Below are 6661 nucleotides of genomic sequence, written 5' to 3'. Positions count from 1 at the left end.
GTTGTGTCATCGAACTCACTACTTAGGAGGAGTTTCACTCGCTGATGGTTGATTGACACTCTGTTTATCATCATTGTATATGACTATGAACATGTTCATTGACTATATGACACCTAATCTTTCTTCGGTCACTACAGGTTCATTTGTTTCTACACTTTGCTCAGGTTGCTCTTCCACTAATAGGGTGTCAACCAAATTAGCCATCATAGTGTTCATGTTGTGGTTCCATTATGGGCATATCTTTTCTGAATGTTTATGTTGGTGAAAAGTGCATAAATTATCCATGCCCAAGATTTCGATATTGAACACTGCATTATAAATTTTAGCATATTTGGGCATCTGAGTAGATTTGGCCAGTTTAGAGTTGTTGTTATTTTTAAAGAAAGGTGTCCTAAAAGATTTGTTGTTGGTGGTGTATGCCTCATTTGACCTTCCCTTCAACTCTGATACTTTATTCATGATAAGCTTCAGAGACTTGGTCAAGCTTTCCACATCGAGAGATTCTTTGTCTTTAGCCTTACTAGAAGAGGCTTGGTTTTTCTTGCCAGCTTCTTTGGAGTCTTTGGGATCATGTGTGTCTTCAGTAACTCTAATAGAATGCTAATATTTTTCAACAGCAAGAGCTTTTGGAAAGTTTAAGGCCAAAGTGTTAGTCGCATATCTTTTAACAAATACAAAAATGTTAGTCGGAAATGCAACTATGTAATAATCCTTAATGATATCATCATGAGGTTGTACATCAATGGGGGACTTGTTCAACAAGAGAGTAAATCTCTGGTTAAAATATTTAACTCGTTCTTTGTCCCCCATTTTCAAGTTCCCAAGTTCTTTTAATAACATGGTGAGAATCTTATCATTAGCAATTTTTCCAAAAATAACTTCTTAAACTCCCTTCGGCTATGGATTGAATTGGCTAGAAGACTGTGATACCATATAGAGGCTCTACCTTCTAAAGTGTACGAAAAGATTATGCAAGCAACATCATGGAAACGTACCTCAAGCATCCATAAATGCATGTAGAACTCGTACATATGGTTTTCAACTTTGGTCTTCTTGTCCAGATCAAACATTGACAACAACTTTTTTGAATGTTTCGGCATCTTGTGAAGATTTTCCAGAAGAGTGAGTGGCCCTTGGGTCATCCAATCCAAATCTACATCGACCATGTTTGTTATCATGTGGAAATCATACACTCATATGTACACATTAGAAGACTCTCAAAGTCAGTGATCAACACATAGATAGGTTACATTTTCAGCTGGAAGCATCATGAAGACCAAAAATTAAAAATTTTCCTCAGATTCAAGTTAAAAACTTGAACCGCGCGGTCTCTAAAAGTCTAGTCAACACCTCAGGCCACAAACTTGCTTGAAGAACAATCCAAATCTTGACATGATGGGCTAACAAATTCGGGCCTTGAGCCCCAAGAAGCCTTTAAGGCAAGGAGATGGTAGCTCTCATCTCGTTTATGAGGTGAACAACCACATTGATGAGCCAAGGAGGGAAGAAGTGTCCAAAAAACTCTATAAATTCCTCCCTAGCAATTAAGCATTTCATTGAGAAAATAATTCTATCATTTAGAGTGTCTTCTATACTTATTTGAGAGAGAGAGAGAGTTTGCAAGGAGATTGAGAAAGGGAATTCCTTGTTGAGGATTTTTTAGCACCATTGCTCAAATAATTCTCTTTAGATGTCTTATAGTCATCAATTGTAACTCTTCTACTTTCAACAGTCAAAAAAGAGGACCCTTTTCCTAAACTTTTTTGATTTGTTTGCTTCATTAAGCTTGTTTATATGTTATCTAGTGTAGTTTTTAGTTTATTATCATTTCAAGGATTGTCTCCATTACTTTCAATGTTTTTTTTATCCATGTTTTTCCTTTAACAACATCCAATTACTTGTATGCTCCTTGTAGGTAACAACCAACTCCAAGGACCTGGCTTTGGTACTTGCAAGCAACAAACACACCAATACAAGATGGTGACTCCACTTGTTGCCTTTATTTGATATAATGGTTGTTTTGCAAGACCTTTCTCTCTACATTTTCACTCCATTGTGCCTCTATTAGTTCTCTAGAATTTTTGTAGCCCCCCATGGACTTGTTTTCGTCCAGGAAAGACCTCTTCTTAATTTTTTTCGCTGGCTGTGTGACTTTTATCGCAAACAAATGCGCGGTTCGCGCACTTGTGTAGAGCATAACCCACACTGGTTACAAAGAGCTCAAAATTTTGTTGTAATTTTTCTTTCATGAGTGATAGGCAACCTTTAGTGAACTGCCTTCACTTCTACAATTTGTTTACATTTAGATATATTGTTTAATTTCTTTACTAATCATTGTTGGTAGGGTAATTACTTAGCAGTTACTTTCAAAATTTTCATTCCAAACATAGCTTAATTAGGAGAGGAGAAAGTGGCCAATGATCCAGAAAAATTTTCAACTTATTTTACTTATTTTACACAGATTGATTAGGGGAGGAGTTAGTGGCCACAATTTACACGTCTTTTCAACTAGTTTTGCTATTGTTTCACAAGTCACATAGCTTAATTAGGAGGATAGTAAGTGGCATAAAATCCACAAATATTTTTTACTAACCAAAGCATTTTTTCATTAGAATTGGGAATAGGACCAAGTGTTATTAAAGAAATGGAATAGCCTCTGCTTCCCTTGCATCTTTTAGATGATCTTGGGCTTTCCTCTCAAAGATTTCTTAACGCACTTGGTTTTTCCATCTCCCATTTAGGCACACATAGTGTAATAGGAAGGAAGTAAGTGACCCACTATCCACATATTATTTATTTTAATGCAAGGAACAAGCACAACTTAGTGTAAGTAATGGATTTATTAAAGGATCATCGCATATCCACATCTTTACACACTTTGTATGCTCTCTTTGTCACTTGCACACACATTGCACTCAACACATTAAGCTACTCTAAAAATTTGTACATAGGACATCCAATTTCACGAGCTTTTGTACTTTGTTTATTCTAGCTTAAATTTTCACACTATAAGTGAAGTAAAACTCTGTAAAAGCAACCATAACCATGAATACATTAAATTCCCCATAGGGTCCATAAAATAATTTATAGGTTAGGTTAGGACCACTGGGGGTAGGCATCCCACAAGCCTCCATGGTCACATTACACTTTGAATGATCCAGGTGGATATTGGTGGCCACCCACCAGTTCCACTTGGAACCCCACCATTGCTTCTTTCAGTTTTTCAGTTTCCTTAGTTGTAGCACAATTTACTATTTTTAGCAGTTTCCCGGGTCCTAAACTTCTGAAGCCGTTTTGAGGCCCTAAACGAGGTTTTTTTGGAAATTTACCGCCAACATTTTTTTTTTTCTAAAATGGTCTTTTTTGTCGTAGTCCTCGAAGAGATGTTTCCAATGGGTTATCATGCGTGTCAAACGGAGATAATATGACCAAGTCACTACCCTGGGAATTTGGTTGTCCAACTCACCCCAACGGGGCCCATAAACTCTTGGTGTTACATCTCCTCAGGTTAGGGTTTTGGTTGTTTAGGGTTTGCTCTTATTGTTCAATAATAAAAAGGCCCTTGAGCCTCATTGTAGTTCAGTTCAGAGGCATGTAGCCACCACATCTCTTCTTAGAGATAAGCTACCATCGCCCTAGCTGGTGTATTTCCATTTCTGTTTGTAAGCATATTTCAGTATTTTACATTAATGAAATGAAGTATTATTTCCATTGCATCTTTGTGTTTATGGTTATCTCTGTAATTTGTTGTGTTCCTGTTTAAATCCGGATCAATGGTATCAGAGTAGTTTGCTTTTTTTCTCTGTTTTTCTTTGCATGTCCCCAATGAGGTTGGGATATAAGGAGTTAGGGCTTGAACTATTCGAACCTTTACAAGACCAGCCTCGCAAATTCCGACGACCTCCCATGGCGGATGAAAAGAAAGACGAGGGGGCAGGAGATCCTATGAAAATCTTGCTCGAAGAAGCCCTCGAGTGACAAAGGAACACGATGATGGACAACTTTTCCTAGATCCTTCAGCGGCTACCCAGGGGTGACGCATCGACTTCCAACAGCTACTCTGGAAACGCCACACCATTTAAGGTACAAGTTAATTTTGAAATCCCCATATTCAAGGGTCAGATAGACACAGATGTCATCGATAAATTGTTAAATCTGCTAGAGGGTTATTTTTCTGTTCATGATTTTTCTAGTCGGGAAGAGATTCTTTTCGCTCTTCTCAAAGCAGCCCCCCATGTCAAGGACTGGTGGGAAAACTACTGCGAGCAGAAGGATGAAAGTACAGGCTCACTATTTTCAGCCACACCCACTTGGAATTAATTCCGAGATGTCATCAAGGAGCAGTACTACCCTATTGGAAGCTATGGGGATCAATACATAAAGTGGACCACGCTGCAGCAGGGAAGGGACCAAGACGTGCCAGATTTTACCAATATTTTCCATACCCTTCCCACAAAGTTGGGTATGAAGGATTCAGAGCAGTATTTGGTACTCAAATACCACAGATGCCTGATAGAATTCCTGAACATCTCATCGCTCGGCACGACATACCGATATGCCGTCAAGGTCGAGTAAAAGTTTAAACAGAAGAAGCAAGACTTTGGATCTGTGAATCCGAAGCAAGGGAAAGGTGCCCCCAAACCACAGAGCAAAGGACAAAGCCAAGGCAGGGTGGCCCAAGACAACCCGCCAAAGCTGCAAGCAAAGAACACCTCCGCAAAGTTGAAAAAGGACACGGGAAAGTGGTGTGAGTTCCATAAGAGCTCCACTCACAACACAAGTGAGTGTCGGGCCAAGCAGTCACTGGTGACCGAGCTAAAGGTTTCAAAATCAGATGCATGTTCCGACTCTGAGTCAGAACCCGACAAGGGGAATGACAAAGGGAAGCAGATTATTGATGCGGAGCCCAATGCCACCATTGCCACCACAAAGATCCAGAAGGAGGAACCCGAAGATCCAGAGGAGGAGGAGCATCTCTTCCACTCCTAGATGTGGGTAAAGGGTTCCCCGCTATAGTTCATTGTCAACAACGAGAGCCAAAAGAACCTCATTTCGGCAGACGTCATGAAGCAGCTGGGCTTATCGACCACAGCACATCCACAACCGTATACCATCGGGTGGCTTCACCAAGGATGGGATCTTCACGTGAGCCAACAGTGTTGCCTTCCATACAACATCAAGCCCTTCACGGATGAGGTATTGTGACATTGCTCGCCTTGAAGTTTGTGATGTATTATTAGGAAAACCATACTTGTGGAAGCGACATGCTGTGTATGAATCAAGGCCCCGTTTTGTTATTGTTACTTTGGGAAATAAGTTGTACAGGATATCGGAGGTAGCATCACCTACCGCCATCTCTTTGGTTACTGCAAAACAATGCAGTAAGCTCATTTCCAAAATTGGGAATTTTTTTTTCCTGATGATACGCCCTCAAGGAAAGAAGAAGACGATGGCCACAACCTCCAGATAGGGCCCCTCTGCACGACAACTACAGATGGACAAGGTTGTAGAGGAGTACGAGGACATCTTCACCTCCCCCGCAGGGGTTCCTCTGCACTATCAGGTTAAGCACTCCATCGATCTGACCCTAGGTGCACTGCTGCCCAAAGGACCAATCTATTGGCGCTTCGTTTTGGAGAACGATGAAATCAAGAGGTAGATTCAAGAGTTTCTGCAGAAAGGTCACATCCGTCCGAGTTCATGGCCCTGTGGGAGCCCGATTGTGTTGGTACAGAAGAAGGATGGGACTTGAAGACTCTGTATTGACTATTGGACGCTGAACAAGATCATTGTCCATAATAGCTACCCGATCCCATGGATTGATGACCTCCTGGACCAACTGAAGGGGGCAAAATATTTCAGCAAGATCGATTTGAAGTCAGGATATCACTAGGTACCAATCGAACCCTTCGATGTGTGGAAGACTACCTTCAAAGCCAAGGAGGGCCTTTTTGAATGGTTGGTTAATGCTTTCGAATTGACGAATGCTCCTGCAACCTTCATGAAGCTAATGGATGACATCTTGCAGCCATTCACCAACTAATTTGTAGTGGTATACTTGGATGACATCCTGATCTTCATCCAGAGTTGGGAAGAGCACCTCCACCACATCCGACAGGTTCGACAAACACTGCGGTAACACAAGTTATGTGCCAATTTGGAGAAATGCACTTTTGGCATGACCCAGGTTCAGTATCTGGGATACATTATTGATGAATAGGCGGTGCATGTGGATCCAACCAAGATCCAAGTCATTTGGGATTGGCCATCTCTAACCATTCTGACAGAGCTCTGCAACTTTCTAGGTCTTGCCAACTTCTACCACAGGTTCGTGTTGGGATTTTCTCATATCACTTGGCCCTTGAGTCAAGTCACCAAGGGAGGAGCAAAAGCAAAATTCTTTTGGTCTGAATCTCAATAGAAGGCATTCACAGAGTTGAAAGAACGCCTCTGCTCGACACCAGTGCTCGCATTACCAGACTTGCAACAACCATTTAAGGTCGAGACAGATGCATCTGACTATGCTATTGGGGTAGTCCTTACTCAACACGGGCATCCAGTGGCATATCACAGTGAGACACTTTCAGACACAGTCCCAAAGTATCCCACTTATGACAAAGAGATGTATTCCATTGTACAAGCCTACCGACAATGGAAGCAT

Source organism: Pinus tabuliformis, chromosome 4_1 (assembly GCF_031772625.1).
Source record: "Pinus tabuliformis cultivar Carrire ecotype Pingquan chromosome 4_1, CPIR1, whole genome shotgun sequence".
In the NCBI taxonomy this organism is placed as follows: Eukaryota; Viridiplantae; Streptophyta; class Pinopsida; order Pinales; family Pinaceae; genus Pinus; species Pinus tabuliformis.
This window is presented reverse-complemented; position numbering follows the sequence as displayed.